Genomic DNA, 17,471 nt, shown 5'->3' on the forward strand with positions numbered 1-17,471 from the left:
GTCCGACAGTCTTTTTGTTGTGCCTTTCTGTGACTCAGCATCTTCACTATTTGGTGAGCAGCAACAACTATCCTTTTCATAATATTATTACATTCCATCCTGGATTTTTCATTGTTCATCAGAGAAAAGATTTTTCTGAGGAATTAAACTAGATGGTAGTGTAGAACTTGTGAACTTTTAAAAATATGAAGTAAAAGATTTTAACTTTAAATTAGGTTAATTTAAATATGGGACAATGTTGAGAGTTGAAAAGTTGGAAAAAATAAATAAGATATATATTGAGATGTCGTATGACTGATGGAGGAAAGATTTTGCATTTCTTTTTCCAAGTAAGAATGCACTTGCTTCAATACATGTCTAGCGATTCACGTGAAACAGAGAAAAAGATAAAGACTGCCATGTTAATGAACAAGTGAGATTGCCCAGTATCACTCTGACAGAAGAGTATAGTGTTTCCTTGATATGGTACCTGGTCAGCAATGTCATTGGGACCAAATGAAGTAAGTATAGAGTTTTTTTATTTGCTTTGGAAGCTTAATGTGTATCAGTTACCTACATATTGGATATCTACCACCTTGGTTCTAATGTTCTTAATAACTTTGCAGAGTTTCTGCAGATACCACACAGAAGCAATTACTGTTACTGGAATACCAGTAACGTTTATTAAATTCAGTTATAAAGTAGTTATGGGCATTGCAGCTAGTGAGCAATGTCATCGGGCACCAAAAGAAGTGAGTACTAAATTTTGGAATTCTGCCTTGAAAACATGTGTATCAGTTGTCTTCATGTTGCATAACTCAATTACTTGTTGTTAATTTATTTGTTAGGTTCAGTTATGATGGATTTCTGGCCTTCAGTCCATGGGAAAATTCACACCAGATTGCATCAAGACTGTTATATTCCAAGGATATCTTGGAAGATTGATAGTATTCCTGAAGGAAAACAATCCATATAGTGTTTCACGTGTGTATCAAACTGCCATTTGTTGTGGCACATAAATGTTTGCAACTTGATTGTAATTTTTGAACAGTTTCTCAACAATCCAAGAATTTCTTGTAATGAGAAGTAGACATTGTTGCTTGGTTAAAGGAAATACAAATCACGGTCAATACAACTACCTTATTAACTTTCCACATAGAAATATTTTTCACTACTGCTACTTAAAAATTAAAATGTGTGACAAAGTTTGCTTACAGAACTTGGCATAAAGATCTCCCTTATTTTTATTTTTTAGATAGCTCTTATTGGTTGATCCTTCAAATGGAATGCTATGACCTCCATGTGATCTATTCCTTAGTAGTTAATTATCCATTAAGGCACAAATATATGAACATTACAATGAGAGGGGTCTTTATGCCAGGCCCTGTAAAAGTAATGGCACCTTACTTAATATTATTGTTGGGAATTTGATGGCACAGCTGTGGGGAGACCACAAATTTCAGGGTTAGCTAACTGCAAATCTGGCACACAGCTGCTGAGTGATTCAAGTACTTTTCATAATGTTTCACTGTTGATACAGTTGTATGTGAGATTATAAACCTGTTTGAACAACACCTTCACTTCAAATTGCTGCAAAGAAATGGTTAAGGTATCAGTGTGATGCTCTATATGTGTTTCCTCAACTGTGTCCTCATTGCTACTGTCTTCATGTGAAATTACTGCAGACACATTTCTGAAACCAAACCTGTACATCTCGTGAAGACAGATTAATGGGCTATTCCTGCAGCTTTCTGGTATTTTATCAAAACCCCACTCTGGATAGAAAATAAAGATTGCACAGAAATGCTTGCATAGGTATTTATACATCTCAAAATCTTCACATGTGCAGTTTGGTAGAGCAAAGCTTACAACATAATTACAGTCTTTGAACATTGTACTCTCCATACAAAACATTGTCCAACTTCACATCCGCTAATCTTGCAGTTAACTCAACTTTCCCTGGTGCATATCACTGCATGACATGTTTCACAAACTTGCTTTAAAAATAAATAAATAAATGAAAAAACAGTGGAACATCTCTGTTATGATTTGATGGCAGAATTCTGCAGACAGTAATTTCTAATTAGGCTTGGAAGAAATTTATTTCTTATATCCCTAGTAGCCCCATTCAAGGTCCCATCTGTATTCCATTTTAGGAAAAAAAAAGTTTACAATCTTGTCATGGCTTCAACTCCACTTGTAATGTCAATGGTATCAAAACTGCCCTTGTCCTCATAAGCTTCCACTCTCTTTTCATGTACCAATAGCCACTGCTGTTTAACGTACAGTGATGCATATTTGTTTCTCTGAGAAGCCTCACTATCTCTTCTGTATGATCTGTTAATTCTCTGTTGGTGATTCTGAAATTTCTTGCCACATGCCCAGAAATCTCTTTATGTCATTTGGTATATATTCAGCCATCTTCCTCAAACCTGTTTCAGACTGAAAAGGCACAAGTAAATTTTTGTCTGAGGAAATGCTTGATCAGTTGCGTTTATCTCAGACTATAAGAAATCAGTAACCCAGTAGATGGGATTCCAATCCTTGAAAATGGCTAGTGCTTCATGAATGGATCTCGCATTTTCAACTTGAATGAAAAAGAAAACCAAATAACCCACATTACTCTTTACGGCTATAAAAAAATAAAGGCACATCATTTGTTTTGTATGTTGCATATAACAACTATCCCTGTACTACTTCAAAAGATCTCTTTGCTAACAGCTCTGATAGAAAAAAGTGATGGTTTCACTCCTCCATTGGCACCTATACCATGTTTGTAATAAATCATGTGATTGCTTTATTCCTTGTGCCACTCGTCAGCACGATTCTGCAATCTAGTCTCGTCAAACAATGCTTTATTTGTACATTACAAGGTCCAATATGTGTGAATATAATTTTTTTCAGTGGGGTAAAACGTAGTATTCATTAGACCTGGTATGTGTGTCCCAGTGAAATTATCAATAAATGTATCTAGAGCCAAATTATTGGCTGTGTGATGTCATTCCATCGTGCACCTGAATTTGTATTTCCTTTACAAGCTATTGTTAGCATGTGTGTGTGTGCTGATTTGCTGGAGAAGCAGAAAGATAGTCTTTCAGCTATCTTTGAGTCCGCCCCCGGTAGCTGAGTGGTCAGCGCAACAGACTGTCAATCCTAAGGGCCCAGGTTTGATTCTCGGCCGGGTCGGAGATTTTCTCCGCTCAGCGACTGGGTGTTGTGTTGTCCTAATCATCATCATTTCATCCCCATCGACGCGCAAGTCGCCGAAGTGGCGTCAAATCGGAAGACTTGCACCAGGCGAGCGGTCTACCCGACGGGAGCCCCTTGTCACACGACATCATCATCAGCTATCTTTGAGACAGTTGAAGGAGGTGCTTTAGAAATGAGTGCCCTGATTGATAAGAAAAACAGTTTTCAAATTTTCTGTACAAACTGTAAACAGTTCCTCAGTTGGTGATTGTGGAAGAGATTGCCATAGCCACAGTATTGATCCACTGTCAGGTGGTAAACCTAGGATTTCCTTCCAGTGTGAGCCAAGTGAAGTAAAACTGTAGTTGGAGAAATGTTTTCTATTCTTAAACTGAGTATTTGTAACCCATTATGTTGGATTGCAGTTCATGTATCAACACTTAAAAATGTTTAGTTCTTCACTGATGACACTTGATAAAATTTCAATTTTTTAAGGCTATTCTGTGTCAAGTTAAATTTTGAATTATCCATTTAAGCTTATTTTTTGCTGTGTGGCAGATGGATTTATGTTCATGTAATATTTTTAACGTTGATTGTGGTAAGGTGAACTCATATGTAAATGCCCAATAAAATAGATCGATATTTATATTATTTGTTTCTGTATGTGTGTGTGTGTGTGTGTGTAAGATATTATCATTTCACGGGAAATGTGGCAATAACAGATCAGAAATTGTGTGCAGAATATACCTAATTATCAACACCTGTAAGCGGCTAAAGGTCTGGATTTCATTATAATTTCATTCTTCGAGAGCTGCAAGATCACCAATGGTATCTGTACAGATACCAGCTTCATATAAATTAGTAAGGTTTTTACTGACTATTATTCACCAAAGCCGACAAAACAGGCTGCATTCAGTAGTAGTACTACATAATGGTGATACTTCAGTACAACTTTGAGCCCTTTAACTGGTTTAGTTCAGCAGGAGCAAAGTATATTCTTCAAGGTATGTTTCACATGCAACTAAGAAACCTTTGCCTTGAATGTCATGTGATTTTGCACTCTGCTGCTAAGTTTTCCTTTTAGATTTATTAAATTTCTTAAAGAGGCTTCTGTTACAAACACTAGCAATCCACATAGGTAACATGTGTGACTGATATTCCTTATGTATCACAACCTTACTTCAGTTTCACTCTGTTGTTGCTGGTAACTGTTATGATGGAAGAGTTGATTAGTGCCACATTAAGGAAGATTAAGAAAAAAGTCATTTACAAACTCGTGAAAAGGAGGCAGGGTTCCCCGAAAGTATAAAGGTTGCCATAAGCAGTCACTTTCGTTGGATTAAGTTCTTTCCATATCCTTTCTGGATGTTTCAGCCAGTTGCATCCTATTGTAGAGATAGACTAACCAAAAACCTTAGTGTTATATGAACAGAGCAGAAAAAACTTTATTAAATGCACAAAGGACTGGTAACTACTTTCATGTATGGACCACTTTCCAAAAAGTACACTGTGTCAAGGCATTCAGATTGTACATATTCTTTCTGAATATTTTTTTTTGTAGCAGGAAGAATGGTGATTGTTTAACTTACCTTTAACCTAAGGTACATCAGATCGTGTATAAAATTCATCGAAAGAGTAAAGTTGGAATACGGGCTCTTACTTCAACTGTTTACTATAACAAGAGAAATTAGAGTACAATATTATAAGAGACAGATGAAGACTAGGTGGGAGATAGACTAAGAGAATAATTTCACATGGTGATGAAAGACCTGCACCCAAACAAGGCACCTGGAGTAGCCATTCCCTCACATTTGTGGAGATCTTTCAGACAGACAGCCAAGTCGAACTATTCCATGTGGTACGCAAGATTAGAGACAAGTGAAAAACCTTCACATTTCAGAAGGAAGTAATAATTCCTATTCCAAGAAAACCAGGCACTGAAAGTTGGAAATATTACAGAACTATCAGTGTGGCAAGTCATGGTTGTAGTTTGACACAAATTAAGTAAAGAATAGTGGACAAGCTGGTTGGTGCCAACTGACTCCAGGAAACATTACTTTGGTATCTGGGAAAAAGTAGCAACACATGAGGCAGTATTGGTGCTACGAAAAATCTTACAAGAGGATATAGAGAAAGCTTTTGACACTGTTGGCTGGACAATACACTAGGAAATTCTGAAGGTAGCAAGGATAAAATACAAAGACTAAAATTTGCACACTGATGTAACAGTAATGTGTAAAGACATGAAAAGTGTACAGTCCTTGGGAAGGGAGTGAGACCGGGAGTGAAGTATTGTAGAAGGCGAAACCACAACTTGCAGATGTATGTTTAAAGGGGTCTTGTTCCTGTTGCAGAGGAATTAATTTAGTGTACAATCCTTACTGTGATTTGTATTACCAATGTTTTGAGGGGAATGGAAATATTAAAGTAACGGTATACAAATTCAACAAAGGTTTTTAACTAATCAATATCATCTTCAAGCTCTGATTCAACATGCATTTAAAATGCTTGGCTGTATATCATGGCACTGTCTGTAGCTCTTGCCAGTTCATTACACACAATTCGAAGATTCAACAGTGGAACGAAAGACCTGACATAAAAGTAGTGTACATTGAGCGATTGGATATGACAATTGTTCTATCCTGACAATATTTTACATATAAATTATAGCCATATGAGTTGCTTATCAATTGAATTGGGTGTACACAGGTATGGTCAACATAATAAACCCATAATAAATATCACTGGTATCTTTAAGTACTGATCTTAGCAACTGAAATGGCTACACATCTATGCTGATAACTGAAGCCATGTTTAACATCCTCAGATGGATTTTACTACATTAGATTCAGTTCTCATTCTATAGACCCAAAAATGGGATGGGTTTCTTGGATATGGAATATATCAAAGTACAACATAAACAAAGACCATCTGAATATAACACTTCCATGTTCACATGTCAGGAGACTTTTAAAGATATGTGAATACATAACAGATAAACTGGGACTGCCAATGTTTACAGAATTAATACACTCAGAATGAAACAGTTATGCACTTTTAACAAATTTATCACACACACAGCTCCTAATCTTAACTGTTGTAAAACCAAATCGAAGACATTTTTACTTAAGCTGGTCTAACAGTCCCTGTTAAGATATTCATTTATAGAGGAGCTGCCTGCCTAAAAATCTTTCAAGCTCTGTTTAAACTGTGCTGTTTCTGAAACAAACTTTTTAATGGGCTGGCAATTTATTGAAAATGTGTGTTCCCGTAAACTGGACTCCTCTTTGGACCAAGGTAAGCAATTATAGGTCTTATTGTTCCTAGTATTTTACTATGTGCTGAGCTATTGTTCGGAAATAAACATGTTATTTGCAACCAATTTCTTTAAGGGATAAATATACTGAAGCATTGGTTAGAATACCCACTTCCTTGCTTATATTTGTACATGATTATATGGAATTTACAACACAACTGAGTCTTATTACATGCTTCTGCAGTCTAAAAACTTTTGCTCGGTTTGACGAGGTACCTCAAAATATGAAAGCAAATGAAGTAAGCAAGTTTTCTTTCTATCTCCTACATCATTCCCATTGCAAATACAAACTTGTTTGGGTGCTTCAGCAATTTTGTGGTTCACACCCTTCCTAACTGAATTTATTACTGAGTAGTAACCCGAGAAATTTAACACTGTCAACTGCTTCTATCTGCATGCTTTGTACATTATACACATCCTGGAAACAAATTTCTTACAGGTTCTTATCTGCATATATTGGGTCTTTCCAAAGTTTAATGACAGTAAATTACTTCTAAACCATTTATTGTCAGTGAAAATTTGATTAGTAGCAATTTCTAAATCTGTACTTGACTTGCTATTTGTTGCAATGTTTGGGTCATGTGCCAACAAAACAAACTTAGCATCTGGCAATTTAACAGATGAGAGGTCATTACTGTAGACAGGAATAAACAACAGATTCAAGATGGAACCTTGAGGAGCACCACATGTAATTACTTCCCAATCAGATGAAGACTATTTGCTTACTCTGCATGTATTTGCAGTGACACCCTTGTTTCCTTTTAGTTAGGTCAGACTCTAACCATTTTGCAGCACTGCCAGTGACATCACAATATTCTAATTCTCTTGAGAGAAAGCTGTGATTCACAGTCAAGGGCTTTTGACAGGTCACAGAGAATGCCAGTAGCCTCTAACTTGTTTTCTTATGAATTATTCCCACTGTATGTGCAAATACCCTTCTCTATATCAGTAAACATAAGGAACCCAAACTGTGACTTGGATGATATATTGTTTGCAGTCGGATGCTTAAGAAGATGGTAGACACAACCTTTTCAAATATTTTTGAAGACGCCAGCAAAAGTGAAAATGATCAATAATTTGATAGTATCACTTTAATGCTCTTCTTGTACAGAGGCTTAACTTAGGCATATTTTAGCCAGTCTGGAAATGTTCCACTGATAAGAGATTGATTACACAAATAATTTGAGGTCCAACTCAACTCACATGAATACACTTTGAAAAACTTCACTAGAATACTTTAAGGATTTTATGATGGATGCTGCTACTTGGGGAGAAGTGAGTGTCATTTCCATTTTACTGAAGTTATTTGTAGGGAGTGGTCTCAGATGTTCAATTGCACTGTTAACTGAACCTGATAACTTCAAGCTGTCAGTAACAGATACAAAGTACCGTACCTATTTAAGAAGTTTGCAACACTACATGCATTTGTTACCAATGTCTCATTTACTTTAATTTGAAGTGTTACTGGAATTTTCAAAATTCAGAACCTGTATGTATCACAGCATCAACATCAAGTTTAAATAACATATGGCTTTATCTCAATAGGAAGTCAGACTGCTACTTAATTTACGGATGGCAGCAGAAATGATTTTCCTTCACCGTTATCTGTAAGGCAAACAGTAGCCTGTCTTCCTAATCACAGTTAATGTAACATAGCTGTTACTGTAGTCTCTTTAAATTTGGTCATCTTGTCAGACTGTAGTGTATCAGACTATCTTGTCATTATTTAAAGGATACCAGATGCATTAGCATTAGTAAAACAAGTGTTTTCTGGAGACAATTTCTTAATCAAAACTGTGTAGCACAATAAATACCTTACATCTCTCATTATTTGAACATCTGAATCAAACCTACAGTTACTCTGCATTATATGGTACAAAATGTAGATGTACTGTGATACTGGAGGGGTGCAGAACAAATTTTTATATGCTCTCACAGTAAGAATGTTTACAAGAATGCTTTATGGAAAGCTTCATAGCGTTCTGTTGTTTGTAAATTTTTCCAAAACTGAAGTAACAGCCATATGAGAAGAAAGTCCGCATGAGCTGGATTCATATACAAAATGAAATATTTCATTCAGCTGTGAAGTGTGCATAGTTAAATTGCCAGGAAAATGGAAATAATGTGAAAGGTTTAAGACAACACTCTTTGCAACACAACCTGTCATTTACTCTTCTTTCTTGCTGAGTGAACTATGCACCCCATAGCAAACTGCCTTGTTTCTTATACAGTCAAGTTATTTACCCATTCTTCTTAAATCATATACAGTTTTTGTGCGACACTGCATGGCACAACACACATTTAACTGTGGTATAATGAACACAGGAAGTAGTTTTTTAAAGAATTTTATGTTGCCCTTGGAGGTTTCTTACAGGATCCTTTAAGGCCGCTTTTGCGTGATCAAAATTCATTTGTATGATCATAGAAACTGTTATTAATATAAAAGATTAGCTGTCCTATATGTAGCCAAACAACTACCCCTTAAATGTACACTCCTGGAAATTGAAATAAGAACACCGTGAATTCATTGTCCCAGGAAGGGGAAACTTTATTGACACATTCCTGGGGTCAGATACATCACATGATCACACTGACAGAACCACAGGCACATAGACACAGACAACAGAGCATGCACAATGTCGGCACTAGTACAGTGTATATCCACCTTTCGCAGCAATGCAGGCTGCTATTCTCCCATGGAGACGATCGTAGAGATGCTGGATGTAGTCCTGTGGAACGGCTTGCCATGCCATTTCCACCTGGCGCCTCAGTTGGACCAGCGTTCGTGCTGGACGTGCAGACCGCGTGAGACGACGCTTCATCCAGTCCCAAATATGCTCAATGGGGGACAGATCCGGAGATCTTGCTGGCCAGGGTAGTTGACTTACACCTTCTAGAGCACGTTGGGTGGCACGGGATACATGCGGATGTGCATTGTCCTGTTGGAACAGCAAGTTCCCTTGCCGGTCTAGGAATGGTAGAACGATGGGTTCGATGACGGTTTGGATGTACCGTGCACTATTCAGTGTCCCCTCGACGATCACCAGTGGTGTACGGCCAGTGTAGGAGATCGCTCCCCACACCATGATGCCGGGTGTTGGCCCTGTGTGCCTCGGTCGTATGCAGTCCTGATTGTGGCGCTCACCTGCACGGCGCCAAACACGCATACGACCATCATTGGCACCAAGGCAGAAGCGACTCTCAACGCTGAAGACGACACGTCTCCATTCGTCCCTCCATTCACGCCTGTCGCAACACCACTGGAGGCGGGCTGCACGATGTTGGGGCGTGAGCGGAAGACTGCCTAACGGTGTGCGGGACCATAGCCCAGCTTCATGGAGACGGTTGCGAATGGTCCTCGCCGATACCCCAGGAGCAACAGTGTCCCTAATTTGCTGGGAAGTGGCGGTGCGGTCCCCTACGGCACTGCGTAGGATCCTACGGTCTTGGCGTGCATCCGTGCGTCGCTGCCGTCCGGTCCCAGGTCGACGGGCACGTGCACCTTCCGCCGACCACTGGCGACAACATCGATGTACTGTGAAGACCTCACGCCCCACGTGTTGAGCAATTCAGCGGTACGTCCACCCGACCTCCCGCATGCCCACTATACGCCCTCGCTCAAAGTCCGTCAACTGCACATATGGTTCACGTCCACGCTGTCGCGGCATGCTACCAGTGTTAAAGACTGCGATGGAGCTCCGTATGCCACGGCAAACTGGCTGACACTGACGGCGGCGGTGCACAAATGCTGCGCAGCTAGCGCCATTTGACGGCCAACACCGCGGTTCCTGGTGTGTCCGCTGTGCCATGCGTGTGATCATTGCTTGTACAGCCCTCTCGCAGTGTCTGGAGCAAGTATGGTGGGTCTAACACACCGGTGTCAATGTGTTCTTTTTTCCATTTCCAGGAGTGTATAACAAAGCCGGCTTCTTCTGAAAAGTTGTTTTAGCAATTAACTGAGAAGACGGCAAAAGGTATTAACTTCCTGTGAGGCATAAATTTAGAAAACATATATATTTTTTTAACAAAAGTAACAGCTCTTGGTAAACCAATATTTCATTATAACTGCACTGGAATCTTACGTATCCCAGGAAATGAAAATTTATAGTCTTATCACGCCACTATTCTTAACAGTTTGTTTTTTCCCCCAGTATGAGCTGCGTACTCGACAACAAATGCTATTTCTCGTAAGCAATGGCAATGTTTAGCTTCTCTCAACGGTTATACATGATGGTTTATGGAATGTGTAATGGAAATACTGCATTTATTATTTTACCTATTTGGTCCTCAACAGAATAAGCAGATCAATCACAACATGGTCAAGAAACAGGTAAAATCCGATAAGCTGAGAATCCGTACGATTTATTTACTTCTACGTAATTTATGACTACATTTCCATTTCTCCGCTACGGTGTACGTGCGATAACAGCCACATTTCTTTCACAATACGGTCACATATCAGCGGATCACACTCGTTTCAGGACGACTCAGCAGACACGTACCAACTGACCAACGTTTTAACATGCTTTATGGAAAGCTTCATAGCGTAGCAACTTCACAGAATCTAACTGCGATTTCAGTCACAGTTAGCAGTCGCAAGTAGTATTTCACATTCAAAGACGTGAGCCATCTATTGGTCGAATTTAGCACTGCTTTCTGCGATTTCCGTGACAAGTCGCAACTAACAAGGGAACCTCCCCATCGCAGCCCCCTCAGTTTTAGTTATGAGTTGGCACAGTGGAGTGGTTAGCGCGACCAGCCGCAGAACGAGGGGTCCTCGGTTCAAGTCCTCCCTTGAGTGAAAAATTTAACTGTTTATTTTCAGTTTATGTGACATACTCTTTATGTTTTCATCACTTTTTGGGAGTGATTATCACATCCACAAGAAACCTAAATCGGGCAAGGTAGAAGAATCGTTTTACCCATTCTCCAAGTGTACTAGTTAGGTGGGTCGACAACATATTCCTGTCATGTGACGCACATGCTGTCACCAGTGTCGTATAGAATATATCAGACGTGTTTTCCTGTGGAGGAATCGGTTGACCTATGACCATGCGATCAAATGTTTTCGGTTGCCATTGGAGAGGCACGTCCTTTCGTCAACTAAACGCACGGTTTTGCGGTGCGGTCGCAAAACACAGACACTAAACTTATTACAGTGGACAGAGACGTCAATGAACGAACGGACAGATCATAACTTTGCGAAAATAAAGAAAGTAAAATTTTCAGTCGAGGGAAGATTTGAACTCCTCTCGTTCCGCAGCTGCTCACGCTAACCACGGGACCACGGCGCCCCCGAGCTCGCATAGTCCCTAATATTGGCTATCTTGCGCATGGACTACTCAGTTTGTATATTTTGTTTATTTTTTTCATAGTTCCACACAACTTCTTCCTGTTTTCTCGATTGATCTGTGTTCAGTTTTTCAAGGCCTATCCACTGTGCCAACTTATAACTAAATCTGAGGGGGGTGCGATGGGGATGTTCCCTTGTAAGAGCCGCAAGTAGCAACTAAAAAGCGCAGTTAACAGTGCCATCTGTTGGCCGAAGTTCTTACTACGTCCATCTCTGCGATACGGTATCGAGTCTAACTGCGATTTCCGTGACAAGTCGCAACTAAGAGTCGCAAGTAGCAACTAAAAAGCGCAGTTAGCACTGCCATCCGTTGAGCAAAGTTCATACTACGCTATTCGCTACCGAGTCAAACTGCGATTTCTGTGACAAATCGCAACTAAGAGTCGCAAGTAGCAACTAAAAAGCGCAGTTACTTTTCCTAGTGTTATCTGTTGACCGACGTACGTACTTCGTTATGAGAGCCTTGGGCCTCACGAGATCGGTGTGCTGTGTCTGCATATGAAGGACTTATTTCATTAGTGGTACAAGTCCATTTTTGTTCATTTTGAGACACAGAGTCGTAAAGTTAAATGAGCGCTGAAAAATCTGGTTGAGATACCAGAAATATTCAAGCATATGGCTTCTTGCTAGAGATGAACCTTTATTTATGTTTGTTTGGATCACTAATTTCAGAAGCAGTATAGACAGAAAAGTGGAGGTAATGGACTTGTACCACTATTGAAATAAGCCCTTCATATTATATGACGACATGCACATTCAGCATCAGTTATGGTTGGTCAAATACTGCTGTGACTCTAAATGTATTATATTAATAAGAAGCAACATTGCCTTTTTCTCCCGAAAATATCAAGTAACAAGATTTTCATTATTCACTCACTGTATTTGACATTTATTATTCCTTTAAAATCGCACAGCAATTTCAACAAAACACAGTTTAAACATTCACACAATTATTTCACTTTTAAACTGCAAATCCTCTAAGAGCTGTCTTGAATCTTCACGAGTCTCTCTCAACAGCCTTGATGTGGATAGATACGTACAGCAACCAGTAATCAGAGTCAGAACTGTGTCTGCAAATACACAAGGATTATTAAACAATTTTTGCTGTCGTTAATTACTAGCAATATAATTGACAGAGTAGATTGATAATATTTGCTATAATGAATATCACATTTGCAAGAACGATCTCACTGAAGTAATTAAGTCCATCGAAACGCTTAGAAACTAACCTCTCGTCTGACGAAAACGGTCTATAGACGCAGTGGCAATTTATTCAGATCTGTTGACAATGATATTTTGATTTATCACTTTACTGAGTGACTGAAATGTAGTTCAGGTACCTGTGAACATAACAGTATGTTAGAATTCATTTTCTAAATACGAACTATTACGGTACTGTACGGCTACTTACATATTAATTACACTATTAATATTTTCACAGTTGTTTCTTTAATACAAAATTAAAGCCAACGGAAGAAAAAACGTAAAACATACTTGCCAATGACAGGTTTGTTGAGATGCAATTTTCTGTGTTGACAGGTGTAACTCTTTCATACGGTGGTAGGTCGCAGAAATCGCAGTGGCGGAGGGATACACGACCTATGGTCCTTAACTGCGACTCTTAACTGTGACAAATCGCAGTTAAGAATAACAGATACTGAAAAGTAGCATTCACAGAAATCACTGATATCGGAAAATCGCAGTTTAGCCCATACACTCCAGTGTGGTCCGAAAACTTTCACGGTTCACCTAACTCGACTCGACCACGGATCTCGATACTTGACAAGCGTGCAGCGCGTTTGCGTATACGGCATTTTGACGTCAATTCCGAGTGGTTTTGGACCACAATGATGTGTCTGTTTAGGCTTATCCTCGCGGCGCAACCACATAGAAACGCGAAGCTGCACGAGTATTAAGCCCATTTTCAAAATAAATAATAACACTTAACAACTATATTTACTATCAGGGAACGAAGGAATATAATATTACATTTATATCAACATGCGAAGTTGCGTCAATACTAAAACAGGCTATATACATAGTAACTAGAATTAAAAGAAATCATTACAACGAAACATACAGGACGTGTCAGCTAACAAAAGGATACTATACCGTAGGAGATATCAAAGTAACTTTCTTTGCAGGGTAAATGAATAAAAGGAATACAAATGCAAGTAAATAAATACGTATATAAACAAATATGAATGAAATATGAGAAACGTCTGCAAACGAATGTGATGACCGTGTATATGCGTGGCCTATAAGCTACGAAACACAATTAGTTTTTAAGTTAGTTATAATTTTTTTTTGTGTTGCAGCGACCAGTGCATCGACACGGCGCAGAAGAAGAGATTTACGACGGGTGTTACAGGTACCAAATGAAAAAACGGGCCGCACCTCAAAGAAATGATTTAGTTATTAGTATGTCTATGTGTATATTTAGTCATCAAGAAAATGAAGAGTAAGAATATACATCGTCGCAGTGCAACTACAAAACATTTACCCATACCTACTGACTACAAAGTGCATATAAACACGGAGGCATGTGACCTAAAACAAAACTAATCAATTCATATCGCGTCACATGCGAATATAAACTACATTTCCACATGATCGTAAAGAGGTAGGCATGACGTAAAGCAAAAACTTTTGCGTTACGAACACAAAATATTAGATACAGGCTCCCAGGTAGATGCTATTTTTCTTGACTTCCGGAAGGCGTTCGATACAGTTCCGCACTGTCGCCTGATAAACAAAGTAAGAGCCTACGGAATATCAGACCAGCTGTGTGGCTGGATTGAAGAGTTTTTAGCAAACAGAACACAGCATGTTGTTATCAATGGAGAGACGTCTACAGACGTTAAAGTAACCTCTGGCGTGCCACAGGGGAGTGTTATGGGACCATTGCTTTTCACAATATATATAAATGACTTAGTAGATAGTGTCGGAAGTTCCATGCGGCTTTTCGCGGATGATGCTGTAGTATACAGAGAAGTTGCTGCATTAGAAAATTGTAGCGAAATACAGGAAGATCTGCAGCGGATAGGCATTTGGTGCAGGGAGTGGCAACTGACCCTTAACATAGACAAATGTAATATATTGCGAATACATAGAAAGAAGGATCCTTTATTGTATGATTATATGATAGCGGAACAAACACTGGTAGCAGTTACTTCTGTAAAATATCTGGGAGTAGGCGTACGGAACGATTTGAAGTGGAATGATCATATAAAACTAATTGTTGGTAAGGCGGGTACCAGGTTGAGATTCATTGGGAGAGTGCTTAGAAAATGTAGTCCATCAACAAAGGAGGTGGCTTACAAAACACTCGTTCGACCTATACTTGAGTGTTGCTCATCAGTGTGGGATCCGTACCAGGTCGGGTTGACGGAGGAGATAGAGAAGATCCAAAGAAGAGCGGCGCGTTTCGTCACTGGGTTATTTGGTAACCGTGATAGCGTTACGGAGATGTTTAATAAACTCAAGTGGCAGACTCTGCAAGAGAGGCGCTCTGCATCGCGGTGTAGCTTGCTCGCCAGGTTTCGAGAGGGTGCGTTTCTGGATGAGGTATCGAATATATTGCTTCCCCCTACTTATACTTCCCGAGGAGATCACGAATGTAAAATTAGAGAGATTAGAGCGCGCACGGAGGCTTTCAGACAGTCGTTCTTCCCGCGAACCATACGCGACTGGAACAGGAAAGGGAGGTAATGACAGTGGCACGTAAAGTGCCCTCCGCCACACACCGTTGGGTGGCTTGCGGAGTATCAATGTAGATGTGTAGATGTAGATGTAAACAATTACAAGCAACACAATGGCATATAGTACATTAGTCGTTAATACGTTTCTGTTCCGTGAAAAGGGAGTTCCCTGACAAGTGATTTAAGAAAGGACGAATAGCGTTTCCTTAGTAATCCATAAACCAGTAGAATAGGATTCCTTATTCCCTCCCCCAGGAGGCGGCGCCAAAGCATATTTAAGTCAGCAAGCGTAAAATAAAATCCTGATGCAAATGCTTTTCTCTGTTTCTCCCTAGGAAAATATTAATCTCTCATAACTGATGTATGCATGACTGTAAAATAAAATGCGGATGCATTAAATGCACATATAGTAACACGATGTAAAGGAATGTAAATAAGTTACTTGTATTTATGTACAAAGGAATTTTTTTTAAGTTAACAAATTGTACTAATCAGTAACTGTAATTGAAGAAGGAATTTTGTAATGTTTTAGTACTTAAGAATTTTCTACGTTTGATGCAAATAATGGGCGGAGTGTCAGCCTTAGACGTAAGCCATTGTAATGCGCATTATGTCAAAATGTTTATGCGAATTTTTGTATACATCGAGTCATATGTAAATGATGAACTTGAACTATGTTAGAGGGAAAAAAACCTCAAGGATTAAAAGCAATTCTCACGACAAACTGAACGACGAAACAGATGGTGGTATCCAAATGCGAATAGTGCAACGAATCAATTATGGTAATGTCATGCTACGCAACGTCTGATATAGGCCTATTAATGAGCAAACTACAATTGTGCAGTCATCATTTACCTTGACGTCGGGTGTTGATGTGTAGTGTTCACCTCAGTGGAAAACGTGGATACGACGGAGACGATCCTTCCTGGGCCGTATCAAAGGTGAATTATCTGCCGCAGCATCAGTTCTTGGAGAATAAACGCACATGCACCGCACTCACAATGGAAAACCAGGCCACAACGAGCTATTCGACGGGCAGTATTGCCAAAAAGGGACAAGTAACCACTCTTGGAGCGCCCTCATGTAAATACTTGGTAAATTATCATTCCATATGTAGGTTGTGTATTTTCGTATAAGATAATATAATCAAAACAATCTGACATATCCAACCCAAAAATGCAAATAGAAATACGCCCACAAATAAAGGTCATTGTACCCCCTTCGGCACAAACTTAAATTTAAGCTAAACGAATATATACAAAATACTGTGCGCTTCCATTGCATGTCACCGCACAGTCTGGGGGCAATTGTACTGGTACCGGTTACGTAAGAAAAGCACTGACAAAAAACATTAGCGCGACCGCTGTACGCGTCAGCGAAAGATGTATTTTACCATGACGAAAGGCGGCAACAAATGAGGGTAACCTCTTTTTTTTTTGTCAATTAATAGAGAGGCTCTGTCTTTAGTTCTCGTGGTGAGAAGACGTTTTTCTTGTGAATCAATGTGTTGTCTGAATAATAATCCTATGAAAATACTAAGTCTCAAAGTTCGTTTTTGTGCAAAACCACGAAAGTTTTCTTTTCTTCCGCGCATCATCAGACGGCCTGCATTGGAAGAAGCAGCCCGATTAAGACCTGTTATACACACGGTTAAGAGATAAATACTTATGGCGGAAGAGGACGAATATAACCAAGGATACCAGATTCGACGTATTTCACGGCACCACTGGCTCACAATGTACGAAATTTGTGAGTTAAAGGAAAAGAGAATTTATGGCCTGCAAAAATCATAAAAAATCAAATACGTCAATAGTACACAACATGCACACTTCCCCAAAAAGACTGTAGCTCCTTTAGATTTCGAGGCGAGGAACTGCTATGGTGGCTTCGACCAGCATCTGTGTGGGTTGAATACCGTCACAGGAGATAATGT

At 39.3% G+C, this 17,471-nt stretch overlaps 1 long non-coding RNA gene across 1 annotated transcript; it reads left to right on the forward strand.

Moving 5' to 3' along the window:
* The first annotated feature begins 346 nt into the window (after positions 1 to 346).
* Positions 347 to 3,209, forward strand: LOC124595723. The gene is made up of 3 exons (XR_006978234.1): positions 347 to 500; positions 606 to 731; positions 828 to 3,209. It is a non-coding gene; the product is annotated as an uncharacterized LOC124595723 (long non-coding RNA).
* Positions 3,210 to 17,471: the final 14,262 nt, after the last annotated feature.

This window comes from Schistocerca americana, chromosome 2 (assembly GCF_021461395.2).
Source record: "Schistocerca americana isolate TAMUIC-IGC-003095 chromosome 2, iqSchAmer2.1, whole genome shotgun sequence".
NCBI lineage: Eukaryota > Metazoa > Arthropoda > Insecta > Orthoptera > Acrididae > Schistocerca > Schistocerca americana.